The sequence below is a fragment of the Oryctolagus cuniculus genome, chromosome 8 (genome assembly GCF_051225735.1).
Source record: "Oryctolagus cuniculus isolate XC-2025 breed Fujian yellow rabbit chromosome 8, ASM5122573v1, whole genome shotgun sequence".
In the NCBI taxonomy this organism is placed as follows: Eukaryota; Metazoa; Chordata; class Mammalia; order Lagomorpha; family Leporidae; genus Oryctolagus; species Oryctolagus cuniculus.
The window spans coordinates 6,152,823-6,169,820 of record NC_142874.1 but is presented as its reverse complement, the minus strand read 5'-3'; the positions used below and the strand labels follow the sequence as shown (position 1 = coordinate 6,169,820).

The 16,998-nt window shown below is 39.8% G+C and overlaps 1 protein-coding gene across 10 annotated transcripts in view; it reads right to left on the bottom strand.

The window, feature by feature from the left end:
• RAPGEF2 (Rap guanine nucleotide exchange factor 2) overlaps nucleotides 1-16,998 on the bottom strand; it is a 274,024-nt gene that overhangs the window by 58,615 nt on the left and 198,411 nt on the right. The gene's annotated exons all lie outside the window — the stretch shown is intronic.

Sequence of the window (16,998 nt, the reverse complement as noted above, 5' to 3'; positions counted from 1 at the left end):
ATTGTTAATAATCATAAATGCAACTCTGTCGCAAGAAACAATGTAAATAGTGAAACAAAAAAGAGAGATGTGAGGTTCTTTTATGTCCAAATGATGTTAGAAAGTAAAACAACAACAAGAACAGAATATTTTAGAATCAATGATATGTACTGTTGAAAGCAACTGTGGTGGGCTCCATGGAGAAAACAGACAAAGGAATGCCATAAAAGAAGTTAAAACTGAGAAAGTTATGGACAACATCTACCTATCCATACAGAGATATAGATATCATTTTATTTGTCGCTCAGGTTTAAGTAAAAATAGCCTCCATTAAAATAAACACTGAGCATCCCTCAAATGCTTCTACCACCCCTCCTTTATCAGAGAAAAGACATCCTAAAAGAAAACATTCACACATTCGCTCATTCAACAACTGTGTACTGAATCCCTTTTTTCTCACTATGTGCTACTCTGCGAGGCTCTATGAATACACAGCCCTTGTGATCCTCTTCCTCTTATTGCCAATGACTTGCATTTAAAAAGGACACTATAGTTCTCTATAATGCTATACCATTACATGCAATATTTCAAACTTTATGCTCACTGGAACCATGAAATCTCTGCAATATTTCTCTTTCCTGCCTGCATACTGATCCTACTTAGCTGGTAAATGTTCACCACCCCTGTAGACCTCTAGCCTCTTTCCTCCTCTAAAAACGCAATGCTATTGCATAATTTATTTTAAAATTTATTTTCAACTGCTTGAAAGGCAGAGAAAAAGAGGTGGGGAGAGAGGTAGAGATAGAGATGGGGGGGAGGGGGAGAGGGATAGGGAGAGAGAGGGAGAGAGAAGGAGGGGGGGGGGAGAGAGAGAGAGAGAGAGAGAGAGAGAGAGAGAGATCGAGATCTTGCATTCCATTGGTTCACTACAACAACCAGGGCTGTATTGAGTCAAGCCAAAGCCAGGAGCTGGGAAATCCATCTGGATCTCCAAATGGTAACAAGCACTCTGGGCTATCATCTGCTACCTCCAGGGGGCATATTAGCAGGAAGCCAGACCTGAAGCAAAGCAGCTGGGACTCAAACCAGCTCTAAGACATGGGATGCAGGCATCAATGCCACAGTTTAATCTAGTGTGCCACAATGTCCAACTCCAGAGGTGGGAAGAAGCCTCACAGATGATTCAGGTTTGGGGCAATGATGGATGGGTTTTGATACTTCAAAGCTCCAAATGGGCAAAGTGTATTTATATCCCATAATCATTCAGACCTCACTCCATGAATAGATTACACTCCTTCCTACTTTAAATACATGGTATTTAACAATATTGACATATAATCTGTTCAGAAATAATGGGGTACAAGGTATACAAAGAAAAGACTGAAACATGAACTAACTAGGGGTCATATGATTAGATGACAAATAGAGATAAAAGACATGTTGGAGGAGCTCAAGAAAGTGAGACGCTTATTAAAATGCAGAGAATCATTATAAATATGAACAAACTATCTCACTAAGTACTTTAAAAAAACCTGATAATTGAAAATCTTATGAAATTAACTTTAGGAGAATAAGGACTTCCCTACCATTTACATGTTTTATTCACAAGGTAGAATGGTGAACTATTCACAAGACTTCTTCAGGAACAGACAGGTATTGACAGCCATGACTTCACAGGTCTGGTATCAGATATTGAAATGATGTGTTCATGGCCAGGATGAATACCCTTCATCGTCCCAGCTACATTTTTATTTAATTCCGTCACTTACTGCAGACGGCAGTTGGAGACATTATTCTGTGGCTCAGCCATTTTAAAGGGCATCAGTCTACACTTGCAATTACAAGACCATAGACTGATTTCTGCTGACCATCTTTTACAGACACATCTCAGGTTTACATGTACCACCCAGTGTGATGTAAGACAAAAACACCTGTGACGTGTCCAATGAAGACGCAGCCACTGGACACACTGCACTAGGTGATGATTCAGGCAAGTCTCACGGGGCTCTCTTCTCTCGGTGTCCAGCACCGGGCCGTCTTTCCTGATAGAATTCACGATATGCAGAGTAACTGCTGGAGCTGCACGGGGCTCCAAAGCTCAGAGAAGAGACGTCAACTCAGGCTTTATATATTAGCCAAAGGCCCGCATCCCACACTGGAGTGCCTGTGGGTTCAGGTCAGGCCATGGTTCAAGTAGCTGCCTACCTGCCACCCACACTGGGGTCCCAGATCGAGTTCTGTCTGGCTGCCAGCTCCAGCCTGTCCCAGCCATGGCTGTTGCCCGCGTCTGGGGAGTGAGCCAATGGACAGCCATTCTTGCTATCTTCCCGAACCACCAGGCACTCCAATAAATAAAATTTTAAAATTACATGACCAGGTAGGCCTGGAACCATAAAGACTGTCAAACAACAAATATAATTGCTTTTAAATATTTAGTTCTATTTAACAAGTAATTACTGAGTACCTGCTATGTCAGATAACCTACAAGGGACAGGGATGATCAAGGTGAGAAATTCCTTTCTATTCAAAAAAGTCATCGTGACAGGTGTTATAAACAATATAACATTGCTTTTGTTCCTCTCTTCCTATCGTCTATGTTCTTTCATTATGGTAATAGTGATATATTAAACTTGGGTAAATACATACCTAATTTAGTATGCATTGAATATCTATGTATATTAGAAACAAAAAACATTATATTCAAAAAAACCTTTAAGATCTTTTCCCATAAATTGGGGTAATAACACAATTATTGCATTTTACTGACAATAAGCATCAGTCAAGGTTAAAGAGAGACGCTGTAAAAGGTGTTTCCATAAGAGAAGATTCTGAAGGCACTGATTTGGCCCTGCCAAAATGCTCTAATGAAAAAGACCTGAACCCATGCCTTGAAAAAGATGAGTCTGAAGAGGCAAACAACCCATATAGGGGCTGGGAGTGGGGAGGCAGACAGAAGTACAGGACCTAGGTTTAAACTCCAGAGCATCAGGTTAACATGGAACCTCCAGGGAGATGGCAATTCATATTCCTAAGATGGTTTTTAAAGGCACAACATGATAACAAGATTCACTTATTTCAAAATTTTTTTTTTTATTTAAACTACCATCAGTATGCTATTTGATTTCAGATTAAAATGGGGTTATGAACCATCTTATGACTCTAGCCTCCATTTATCACAGAAATTCTGTTTAATAATTTTATGAAGCTAATTTTCTTTTTTTCTTCATATTATTTGCTGAACTCTTTATTTAGTGTAGGGTTAATCTTATGAGTATAAAGTAAACAAAATAGATCAAGAGTGGGAATAGGAGAACGAGGAGAAAGAAGGATAGGAGTGGGGATGGCAGAGAGCGTAGGGCTGGAAGCATCACTATCTTCCTAAATCTGTATACATGAAACGCATGACACTTGTATAACGTAAATAAAATTTTAAAAATTTTTATAGGGGCCAGCACTGTGGCATAGAGGGTAAAGCCCCAGCCTGCAGTGCCAGCACCCCATATAGGCGCTGGTTTGAGTCCTGGCTGCTCCACTTCCAATCCATCTCTCTGCTATGGCCCAAGCGCTTGGGTCCCTGCACCCACGTAGGAGACCCAGAAGCAGCCCCTGGCTCCTGCCTCTGGCCGTTGTAGCCATTTGGGGAGTGAACCAGTGGATGCAGATCTCTCTCGCTGCCTCTACTTCTCTGTAACTCTGCCTTTCAAATAAATAAATAAATCTTGAAAAATAAAAGTTTTATGAAGCTAGGACTACACACAGTAGTTACCTGATAAAATCAATACTAATTAAAGGATAAATTAACATATTTTATACATTTTGATGTTAACACTGATGCTTCCCAGAAATTCATTAACAACACAAAGGAATCTAATATTTTCCATTTAAATATTTTTATTCTAATACCTGATAATAGGAATATATTACTGCTCAAAATTTTCCTGAATCAACAAACTTATAGTCCTAAAGATATTTTACTTGTGAATAACCTACTTTAATGCAAATGACTGAATCATATTTGACCATAAATGCTATTAAGTACTTAAGAAATATGAGTGATATTAAATCAAGTAAAAAAAATCTTATATCATTTGTATCATAACGTATTATGTTTATTTGGGGGACGAACAAGAAAGCTTCAATCATTAGCTTTAAAAAAGGAAGTTGTACGTAACACTTAAATCTTACTAATGAACAGGCATTTGATAACCACTGATTTATTAATTAATCTAATGGTTGACATTTATAGACTACTAGTTAACACATGAATCTATTTGGAACACAAATGAAGTACATATGGATGCCTTGAAGGCTTAGATGTCACTATGTAAATGCTTTTTTGAAGAGTTGAAATTCCTGAAGTTGGTGAGAGTGCAGTAGAGGGTCTTCTCCCTCCTCATCCTTCTAGTAACCCCTCGTTTGCTGATACAGCCTACATTTGTGGTACCAGACCCTCAATCCAGCTACAAAGTACAGGGAAGAGTTCTGTAGAATTCTATGTCCAACTGGTGTTCTATATAAAAGACTTTGATGTCCCACAATGCTGATTATCATGTAGGGCCACTGGGAGTCATAAAAGTTAAAAAAGGGGGGATGGGTAAGCGACAAAAATAAGCAAAAACTTCACATATTGCAACCACTAGCTGAAATTTATTAACTTGAGAACCACTCTATTTCAAGTAACAGTTACCAAAAAACATGCAAGATTTGCAGTGACAGTTCTAATCTACCCAGTCTTACTAGGCAGCTTATCCGGAATACCACCACCTGAAGTAAACTAAATATCACACTTATTAAAGCCAAACTTTATATTAAGATGTGTCACTAAGAATCTACCCGAAGAAATACTGTTTATCCTATTTCACCTCCAGAGTTTGGTGAGTGCTCATCTCTGTGTTCTTCTTTGATAGGTTCTGTCAGTATTACTGGATATATTTTCTATCTTTTTCCTCAGGTATTAGTGAAAATATGGGAGACTGTATTTTCACTCGTCACTCACTTTCCATCTTTTGAAAGCCAGTACTGTGAGGATTAAATGAATAAATGCCTGTAAACCACTTAAGAGATGTGCCTGGCACACCAAAATCACTGAAGTAGTAAGTGCCTGTTAACCACTTAAGAGATGTGCCTGGCACACCAAAATCACTGAAGTAGTGTGCCACTTCAGATTACCATCTGCCAGACTCTGCAAGGTCCTTTCCCGCTCTCAAATTCCTGTAGCTGGATCTAAGATTAGAGACCAGTGGGCAGGTCCATGAAGAGGCTTGAACGGCCAAAGTCATCCAGTACAGACACCAGCCTTTACCCACTGTGGAGATCAAGTTGTGAAATCAGTTCACAGTATGTCTCTCTTTTTCTCTGGATATACACACATGGGCAGATGTACATGCATATGCACACAGTGGGTTTGGTTTCTGCTTTTTTTTGATTCCCAATTACAGTCTTTTCAAATATTACTCTTTGACCTGTTTCCACATATGCTTGGTTAGATAAACAGACCAGTCCATAATATGATCCACTTTTATCCCCCTAAATCATAGTTCTTAACATCAAAAAAGTAAACATTTGGACTCCTAAATATTACTTCCCTCACACCCCTTAATATACACCCTGGATACAAGATATGCTTTGAATAATTTATCTGCCAGTAGCCATCACAAAGCAAAGAGAAAGGTTTTTGTACAGCATATAATTTCTTCTGTTTATAAATACATATGATGGTAGGAAACAAGTTTTCTTTTTTCTTTCTTTCTTTCTTTTCTTTTTTTTTTTTTTTTTTTTTTTTTTTTTTTTGACAGGCAGAGTGGACAGTGAGAGAGAGAGAGAGAGACAGAAAAAGGTCTTCCTTTGCCGTTGGTTCACCCTCCAATGGCCGCTGTGGCCGGCGCACCGCGCTGATCCGATGGCAGGAGCCAGGTGCCTCTCCTGGTCTTCCATGGGGTGCAGGGCCCAAGCACTTGGGCCATCCTCCACTGCACTCCCTGGCCACAGCAGAGAGCTGGCCTGGAAGAGGGGCAACCAGGACAGAATCTGGCGCCCCGACCGGGACTAGAACCTGGTGTGCCGGCGCTGCAAGGCGGAGGATTAGCCTAGTGAGCCGTGGGGCCGGTGGAAACAAGTTTTCTAAATGCATCAAGTGGTAATACAGTCACAGCTCTTTGAATTTTTGTCATTAAATTACATGTAGACATGGGGTTGTTGAAATGACTGTTGTATAGGAAAAGTTCTACAAAAATTTATATGCTTTGTATCTACTGGATAAATCCAGCAAAAAAAAGTTACTAATTTTTAAGAACTTAACACTCTTCCAGCTTCCCACCTTGTTCAAATGAAACATTTATGGATTTAAAATCTGTTCAACTACCTGCCAAGTAACTTTGGGCAACTTAATTCACTTCTTTGCATCTTAGTTTCTTCCATGAAATGGATATAACATAGTGATCAAATAAAATAATCACTGTGACCCACAGAATCTCAGATAGATGCCTCTGTCTCCCTCATCCCTTCTGTCATTTTCCTAAAGTTCTGCAAAACTGATTTTGACACTGTCACAGCTAACACCAGCATTAAAGTAATTCACTTATTAGGTAGTGTCCCCCTCAGAAATCTATTTATTACATGTGAAGCGAGTCACATGTTTATGTGGAGAGTTCACTGCTTACATATGTGACAATGGGCTTTGCAAACTGAGAATCTCCATTGTCATGGTATGCCTGTGTAGTCCATTCACTCTTTTTCATAAACATTCAAGTTTTCATAGCTGAGAATCCTCACAAAGAAATAAAAACTTGGGTGGTATGTGTGCTTCTCGGTGGGTAGTCTTATTTTGCCTGACCGCAAATGTCCCCAGAATAGTTGTGTATTTGATCCAAACACACACTAGAGACTAGGTGTGGTGCAACCACAAAACATCCATCCTTCCACACTGAGCGTGTTGCCTCCAGAGAGCAGTGTGACAGAAACAGCAGTGTGTGTGTGTCGGGGGCTGGGGCTGGGGGGCTCAGGGGCTGCTCCTTGCTACTTTCCTGCATTATGATAATATTTTAGAAGGAGCTGTCACAGAGAGGACTTGATATTAAGATTTGGCTTACATACATAAAAATTTCACATGCCTTTCTGTCCAAACAAAAACCTTTATGTGTTGGAATCAGCTACTGAAATATGGTTAACACCTCTAATTCAAAATTCAAAATGCTCCAAAATGCAAAATTTTTTGAGTACTGACATGATACCATAAATGGAAAATTCCACACCTCAGGTGACAAGTCTTCAGTAGAAATGTAGGTACTACCTTACACCTTACACAAAAATCCACTCAACATGGATTAAAGACCTAAATCTACGACCTGACACCATCAAGTTATTAGAGAACATTGGAGAAACCCTTCAAGATATTGGCACAGGCAAAGAGTTTCTGGAAAAGACCCGGGAGGCACAGGCAGTCAAAGCCAAAATCAACTATTGGGATTGCAGCAAATTGAGAAGTTTCTGTACTGCAAAAGAAACAGTCAGGAGAGTGAAGAGACAACCGGTAGAATGGGAAAAAATATTTGCAAACTATGCAACAGATAAAGGGTTAATAACCAGAATCTACAAAGAGATCAAGAAACTCCACAAAAACAAAACAAACAACCCACTTAAGAGATGGGCCAAGGACCTCAATAGACATTTTTCAAAAGAGGAAATCCAAATGGCCAACAGGCACATGAAAAAATGTTCAAGATCACTAGCAATCAGGGAAATGCAAATCAAAACCACAATGAGGTTTCACCTCACCCCAGTTAGAATGGCTCACATTCAGAAATCTACCAACAACAGATGCTGGCGAGGATGTGGGGAAAAAGGGACACTAACCCACTGTTGGTGGGAATGCAAACTGGTCAAGCCACTATGGAAGTCAGTCTGGAGATTCCTCAGAAACCTGAAGATAAGCCTACCGTTCGACCCAGCCATCCCACTCCTTGGAATTTATCCAAAGGAATTTAAATTGGCAAACAAAAAAGCTGTCTGCACCCTAATGTTTATTGCAGCACAATTCACAATAGCCAAGACCTGGAACCAACCTAAATGCCCATCAACGGTAGACTGGATAAAGAAATTATGGGATATGTACTCTTTAGAATACTATACCGCAGTAAAAAACAATGAAATCCAGTCATTTGCAACAAAATGGAGGAATCTGGAACACATCATGCTGAGTGAAATAAGCCAGTCCCAAAGGGACAAATACCATATGTTCTCCCTGATCGGTGACAACTGACTGAACACCAAAAAGGAAACCTGTTGAAGTGAAATGGACACTATGAGAAATGGTGACTTGATCAGCATAGCCCTGTTAATGAACAACTTAATACATTATCCCTCTTAGTATTTTTTTTGTCTGTTTTACTTAATACTACTGGTTTAATTCTGTAATTAATACACAGTTATTCCTAAGTGTTAAAATTTAACTGAAATGTGATCCCTGTTAAATATAAGAGTGGGAATAAGAGAGGGAAGAGATGTACAATTTGGGACATGCTCAAGCTGACTTGCCCCAAATGGTAGAGTTAGAAACATACCAGGGGATTCCGATTCAATCCCATCAAGGTGGCATGTACCAATGCCATCTCACTAGTCCAAGTGATCAATTTCAGTTCACAATTGATCACACTGATAGGTCTAAGAGTCAAAGGGATCACATAAACAAGTCTAGTGCCTGCTAATACTAACTGATAGAATAAATAAAGGGGAGAGCGATCCAACATGGGAAGCGAGATACACAGCAGACTCATAGAATGGCAGATGTCCTAAACAGCACTCTGGCCTCAGAATCAGCCCTAAAGGCATTTGGATCTGGCTGAAGAGCCCATGAGAGTATTTCAGGTATGGAAAGCCAAGACACTCTGGCAAAAAAACAAAAAACAAAAAACAAACAAACAAAAAAAAAAACCTAAATGAAAGATCTCTGTGAGTGAGATCCCAGTGGAAAGAACAGGTCTTCAAAGAAGGAGGTACCTTTCTCTGAAGGGAGAAGAGAACTTCCACTTTGACTATGACCTTGTCTAAACAAGATAAGAGTCGGAGAACTCAGAGGGCTTCCATAGCCTTGGAAACTCATGACTGGAGCATAGGGAGATTACTGATGCCATAGACAGGAGTGTCAATTTGTAAAGTCAACAACAGGAGTCACTGTGCACTTACTCCTCATGTAGGATCTCTGTCCTTAAAGTGCTGTACATTGAGATGTAATGCTATAACGAGTACTCAAACAATATTTTTCACTTTGTGTTTCTATGTGGGTGCAAACTGTTGAAATCTTTACTTAATGTATACTAAACTGATCTTCTGTATATATAGAAAATTGAAAATGAATCTTGATATGAATGGAAGGGGAGAGAGAGCGGCAAAGGGGAGGGTTGCAGGTGGGAGGGAAGTCATGGTGGGGGTGGGGAGCCAATGTAGTCCATAAGCTGTACTTTGGAAATCTATATTCATTAAATAAAGTTAAAAAAAAAAGAAAAATGTAGGTACACTGAAAATATTGTATAAAATTCTCTCCAGACTATGTGTACAAGGTGTGCATGAAACATAAATGAATTCTGTTTAGACTTAAGTTCTTTCCTCAAGATACTTCATTATATATGTACAAATATTACAAAAAAAAGTCCTAAAATTTGAAACATTCTTGATCCAGACATTTTGAGTAAAGCCACCTTTTTTGTCTTGAGCTAGAATTATCAGCTTAATTGATTACATTTGAGGAAATTAGAATCTATCAGGGTCAGAGTTGTGATGTAGTGGGTTAGGTTAGGCCACCTGCAATGCCAACATCCCAAATGGGCTCCAGTTCATGTCCTGGCTGCTCCACTTCCCATCCAGCTCTCTGCTAATGTGTCTGGAAAAGCAGCAGAAGATGTTCCAAGTGGCAGGACCTGGAAGAAGTTCCTGTCTTCAGCCTGGCCCAGCCCTGGCTGTTGCAGCCATCTGGGGACTGAAACAGCACTAGAAGGTCTCTCTCGCTGTCTCTCTGTAATTCTGCCTTTGAAATAAATAGATCTTTAAAAAATTCCAATCTATTTAAAATTTAATTTCTACATTAAGAAAAGGCTACAACATGAACACATATAGGACATTCAGGGCCCCAGATGAGAAAAACAATCAAAATTAGTGAACTGATTGAAAAGACATTATCAATCACAAGATGACTGAAGTTTGCAAGCAAATAATTTTCTATTACATGTTTTGAGAGAAAGCATTGAGTTGAAAGAAACCCACATGTACCTGATTTCAAAATGGGGAAGAAAAATCATTTAGCATGAGAAAGTATATGGGTGCAGCCCATATGGTAGCAGCGTAACGGGTAGGGCCATTGCCTGCAGTGCTGGAATCCCACGTGGGCGCCAGTTTGAGTCACGGCTGCTCCACTTCCGATCCAGCTCTCTGCTGTGGCCTGGGAAAGCAGTGGAGGATGGCCCAGGTCCCTGGGCCCCTGCAGATCTCCCTGCGTGGGAGACTTGGAGTTGGCTCGTGGAGCCTGGTTTCGGATCAGAACAGCTCTGGACATTGCAGCCATGTGGGGAGTGAATTAGCAGATGGAGGACCTCTCCCTCTCTCCCTCTCTCCCTCTCTCCCTCTCTCCCTCTCTCCCTCTCTGCCTCTGCTTCTCTGTAACTCTGCCTTTCAAATAAATAAATAAATCTTTAAAAAAAAAGTATAAGATCTGATTTGATGAGAAAGTGAATGGTCTGATTTAAGCGCCATGTATTTCATAACATAAGGCTATGCCTGATTTTCCTAAAGATAGGCAATTATCAGTTACCATGTGCCGCCAGGCCCTTTTCCAAACACTTGCATGTATATTAGTTCATTTAATTTCTATAACAGTCGTATGCAGTACTTAGGATTATGCCTGTTTTATGTTAGAGAGAACTAAGACACGGTAAAGTTAAGTGATTTGCACGAAGATTTCATATAGCAAAAAGGTGCCAGAGGCAGAGTGCTGCTCCCCAGATGGTGGGTTCTAGATTATTAGCCTTAAGCATTAGACTTTAATTTTCATATTAATTTGCTGGCTGACTTGAGGACTCTCATGGATACTGATGAAATGGTCAAATGGCTACTTAGTGGTTTCTAAAACAAATTTTAAGATCACATAGACAATAAAATATTTAAAATAATTTCTCACTTTGATTTTCTGAACCAAATTTATGAAAACTTCACCTTTGGGGCTACCGCCTGCAGTGCCAGCATCCCAAGTGGGCACTGGTTCGAGATCCAGCTGCCTCACTTCTGATCCAGCTCTCTACTAGGGTCTGGGAGAGCAGTAGGAGATGGCCCAAGTCCTTGGCCTGCTGCATCCATATGGGAAGACCTGGAGGAAGCTCCTGGCTCCTGGCTTCGGATTGGCACAGCTCCGGCCATTGTGGCCAATTAGGGAGTGAATCAGAGGATGGAAGACCTCTCTCTCTCTGCCTCTCCTTCTCTTTGTGTGTAATTCTGACTTTCAAATAAATAAATCTTAAAAAAAAAGTCACCTTTGGATTTTGAACATCAATGATTTTGACATTGCAAAATCATTCTTGAGTCATCCAACAGTTTCCATAACCTCTAAATTGGTCAAAATAGTGAAAAATCTACATACGATATAGTGTTATATAACACTGCGGAAGCTAATTTTTCACTTTCTTGCAGGTACTTTACAACAATAATCATTTACCATTTGTTTTATAAATTAATAACTAAAATGTTAACAGCTGCTAATATCTAGTAATTGCAATCTTGTGATCATATATCCAGAAATCATCGTTAAATCTAGGTAAAACATTTAAACTCCTTTATACCCATTGCATAATTTGATCTTTATAAGCATGCCAAGTATTACTTGAATCATTTTTAATTTATGTTCCTTATTAAAAAGTGATTTTTTTTTGTTCAAAAGAATAAGCAGAAAGAACTTCATAAGGAAACAGATTAAGGTAATTCTTTTTTTGAGAGTTAATTGTGGCAGAAACAAAACCTTGTCTTATAAGTCATTTCCCCAACATTTCAAGCTAAAATAAAGATTATGCTGAAAAATTATGAGTGTTTACACAGACAAAGACATCCAAACCACAGAGACACATTTAAGCTAATTATCGAATTTTATCACCTTAAGAAAGACACCTGACATAGCAAGAGCAGTTACAGAATTACTTTTTTTTTTTTTTAAGATTTTATTTATTTATTTGACAGGCAGAGTTCCAGAGTTCCAGAGTTCCAGAGAGAGAGAGAGAGAGAGAGAGAAAGGTCTTCCCTCCGCTGGTTCACTCCCCAAGTAGCCGCAACAGCCAGAGCTGCGCTGATCCGAAGCCAGGTGCCAGGTGCCTCCTCCCAGTCTCCCATGAGGGTGCAGGGGCCCAACCACTTGGGCCATCCTCCACTGCCTTCCCGGGCCACAGCAGAGGGCTGGACTGGAAGAAGAGCAACCAGGACTAGAACTGGTGCCCATATGAGATGCTGGTGCTGCAGGCAGAGAATTAAACTAGTGCGCTACGGCACCAGCCCCAGTTGCAGAATCACTTTAAGAACTACAAGAATGCTGCCATCTAAGATAGTCATGTGTTGTTACGTATACACATATGTAAGATTTAGTTACTTATTTGAAAGGCAGAGACTGAGACCTTGCATCTGCTGGTTTCTCTCCCAAATGGCTGCACTGGCCAGTGCCAAGCCAAGCCAAGGCCAAGAGCCTTAAGCTTCATCTGAGACTCTCACATGGGTGCAGGGGCCCAAATGCTGCCCGGAGTTTCTGGTTCCTAGCTTTAGCCTGGTCCAGCCCCAGCTACTGCAGGTATCTGGGGAGTGCCCCAGCAGATGGAAGATCTCTCTCAGTCTCTCCCTTTCTCTCTGAAACTCTGCCTTTCAAAGAAATTAAATATTTTCTTAAAACTCATCTGAACTGTTTACACAATTTTCCACAGCTATACTGAGGTAGCTGGTGAATTACCATGTATACAAGGGTATTCTAGAAAGCTCCTGGAAAAGGGAATTAAGAGAGAAGTATATTTTATTGCAAAAACAAAACTGCCTAGTCAGGCATAGTTTCTTCAAATACACATTTTCCATGAACCTATTGAAATATTCTCAACTATGGTCAAAGGAACTACCCTGTTGCCTGTACACAGTTTTATGATACTCTTCAGGAGACAGCCACTCCATTCTCCAAACACATAAATGCACACCCTCTGCAGACCTCCTGTTTGATCTTCACCCATCAAGAGGCACTCATCAGAAAAGCACGAATTCCTCCAAGGTAGTCAAGGTCAGACGTGCTCTGACACACACGGTAAACTGCCGGCACTCAGGCGACTTAAAGAGCATGTTCTGGGATCATTTCACTCAACGCAAGTCCCATCTTCTCGTTACCATACTTACTACTTACTCTGGGGTGGGAGAGAAACATGTACTACATGGATATCACAGGTAACGTACTCAAATTTTTATATACTGTTAGTTCTAGCACATACAAAGAGCTACCGAGTTCAAGGTCAACGGTAAATGGCTCCAACATCTATGCACATCTACCAAACAGAATAATTAGATTCTAAGCATAAGGCAATTTACTATTCATAGAGTAACACTGATGATACAGTGATAATTTTCCAGGCACCAAAACTTGAGTTCTCAGTCTCTTGTTTTCCATAACCAACCCGCACTGGTGCTATGGAAGCAGCAATCCTCAGAGAGGGAAGGTGGCTGCTGGTGATGCCAGAAGACAGCTTCTGCGACCAATCAGATGGCAGCCCTGATGAGCCCCAGAGGGACTGTGCTTAGTTATCCCAGCTGAAAGGATCATGCTCACGGGAGTATGGAGTCCAGAAATGAGTGTTTAAAGCCAAAGGAAAAAGATTCCTGTGGGATCCATGGCAGACTCTAAGCTGTCTTCTTTTTGAACAAAAATATAGTCATCCCTTAGTATCCACTAGTATCCATTATTAGTATCCACTAGTATCCATTTTATGGTTACATAAATGCTGTAGTATTTGCCTACCACCTATGCACATCTTCAGAATCTGTCTAATACCAAATACAAAGCAAATACTACGTAAATAGATGTGCTGTATAGTTAAGGGAATAAGACAAGGAAAAGCAATCTGTTGATGTTCAGTATAAATTTTCATTTTTCATTTTTCCAATCTTTTTGATCCATGATTGATAGAACCCATTAATGTGGAACTTGTGGATAAGGATAGCCAACTGTAGTAGCTCGTTTGGGAAGAAAGCCTCACACTAGAGTAAAACATTAGCTTGTGAGTAATATTTAACTATTACATGGCTGAGTTGAAGCCTTGGAGTGTGGATAACAACTAGTGATTAGGACACGTACACGCTTAACTTACGGCAGTCTTGCATATGAGCTCCTCCATCGAAAGGAGCCTCTTAGAAACCAACACAAAGTTCACACTGAAGGTTGAAGACAACAGAGACACAAACATGGAGGGGCCGTGAACCCTGAATGCCTGCTTACAGGGGAATTGTCTGCTAATCAACAATTTCGAATTTTATGCAGCAGAGAACACAGTCTGTGTGTTTGGACCTATATTTTATTTGCTTTGGTAAAATGGTTAGCACTATTTTAACTCATACAAATACTGTGACCTTTCTTTCTTTTTTTTTTTAAATCTACTATGGAAAATCTTCCACAGTGAAATTAATTCTAAATTCCTGATGGAGGAGACAGGGTTCTGATAACACCATGATTTATCTTTTCATAGGACTGCATGCATGGACTGCATGCATTGCAGATAAAATGAGCTCATTTACTTATTTAGTCTATTTCTAGTCAGACAACATTTATTGAAAACTGGTATGCTAGGTACTAGTCCATGTTCACAAAGTATAGCAGTATAAAACCCATTGGTCTCATGGATCTGATAACTAGTGTGTGGAGGCAGATAGCTAAAGGAGAAACAAGAAAACTGTCCAACAGCAGGAAGTACTGTATTCAATAAAGATGAAAAAGAAACTGACGTGACAGACAGTGACTAAACAGCCAAGGATGACCTAAGATGTGATACTGAGATGATAAAAATTGTTTCTGTTTATTTACAACTCAGTTATTTCTCAAAGGAACAGTATCATCTTCATGAAATTCACACACACGCATATATACAATATGTATATGTGCAAATATCTATACAAACACAAACCACATGTTCAACATATTTGCATGTATCTATCTACAACGTATGTTATAAAGCACAATTCACAGTCGTTTTTGTGTGCAGTTGAGATGCATCTAGCATATCAGGGCTGGTGCTGTGGCGTAGCAGGTAAAGCCACCACCTGCAGTGCAGCATCCCGTATGGGTGCCGGCTTGAGTACTGGCTGCTCCTCTTCCAATATAGCTCTCTGTATGTCCTGGGAAAGCAGTGGAAGATGCCTTAAGTACTTGGGTCCCTGCACCCACATGGGAAACCTAGAAGAAGCTCCAGGCTCCTGGCTTTGGATTAGCACAGCTCCAGTCATTGCGGCCATTTGGAGAGTGAACCAGCGGATGCAAGACCCCTCTCTCTCTCTACCTCTGCCTCTCTGTAACTCTGCCCTTAAAATAAATAAATAAATCCTAAACAAACAAAAACCCACAATCTAGCATATCCGCTAAACCAAAAGAATACAATTACTAAGTATTTTATGAAAATTTCTTGCGCTATATATATAATTTTAAAATAAAACAAAGTATCATAGTATCTTATGAACCAAAGACAATGAGTTGTTCAGCACCCTATGAACTACACAGCACTAGCATCTTCTCAAATTTCAAGATGCAAATGTTAAACAATAGAAATATGAAAGCTTCCAGATATTTATTCTCAAAAATATTGCTTATTGGTTAAACGGAAAATTACATCTAGATGTCATCTACCTGGACCTGTTGATTTTGATTATTCATAAATTTCATTTAGTAATAGGCTATTTGAGAATAAACACATCTATTGAAATTTATGCTACAATCTTTTAAAAAATATGGATTAAGGAAACTTGATTTCAGCTTAGACATAACTCAAATCCTTGATCCCACAGACCAAACATCCCAGCATCTGTGCGTGGGAGTAAAAAGCTGGGGGAAGACCATCAAGCAAGACAGAGCATCTCACATATCAGTGTGAAACCTGAAGATTAACAAAGTAGGGTGTGGAGGTTAGAGTTCTCATTGCTAAGGCAACATTTCAGCAAACAGCTCTGGACGAAGAGCTAAGCCCTGCAGAAACACATGGGAATAAGAGGTACTTCAAGTACCGGTCAGGAAAAGCAGAAGACAAACACAGGGTGGCCTTGTCACAGTCTAGTAATAGCTGGGAGGTCAGTCCAGGCTCTGAGAAGACCAGAGGGGTCAGGGCAGAGAGAGACTGTGGTGAAATCATGGAGGGCATCTACTGCAAAGGGTTCAGGGGTGATTGTAAGGGAGGCAGGGAGCCACAGGGGGGTTCTGAGCACTCCAGCATGATACACATCAAAAATTCAAAACACTGTAAATGTCAACAAAGTAATAATGTTGCATAAAATAACTTCCTCATCTCCTTGTGAACCAACTCCATCTATAATCTACATACACATCAGGGTACATCAAAAAGTCCATGGAAAATTGAATTAAAGGTTTATTTTGGCACAAAAAATTGAAATCCATGCACAGCTTTTTCATAATACACATTTTTCAAATGAGACTTTTGTAAGACTATGGGAAGTGATAAATGAAATTTTAACAATGACATTTGCGGGCTGAGATTATGCACAATTAAAAAATCTGCTTATTTAAATTTTTAAGTTTTTAGGGGGAAAACGTATTACTTTTGTGGTAAGAAAAAGAAAATTTTAAGAGTAAGTTCATGTAATGTAAATAGAAAAATATGTCTGTTACACTTGTAACAAGAGGCCATGACTACACAGCACCACAGTTGTCTTATGGTTGTGCCATGTTCAATGATCCAACTGTGAAGGTGTGTCTATTAAGTTATCATTTATGGGTGCAATGACTACGTAACATCCCGTAGTGAAAAATTT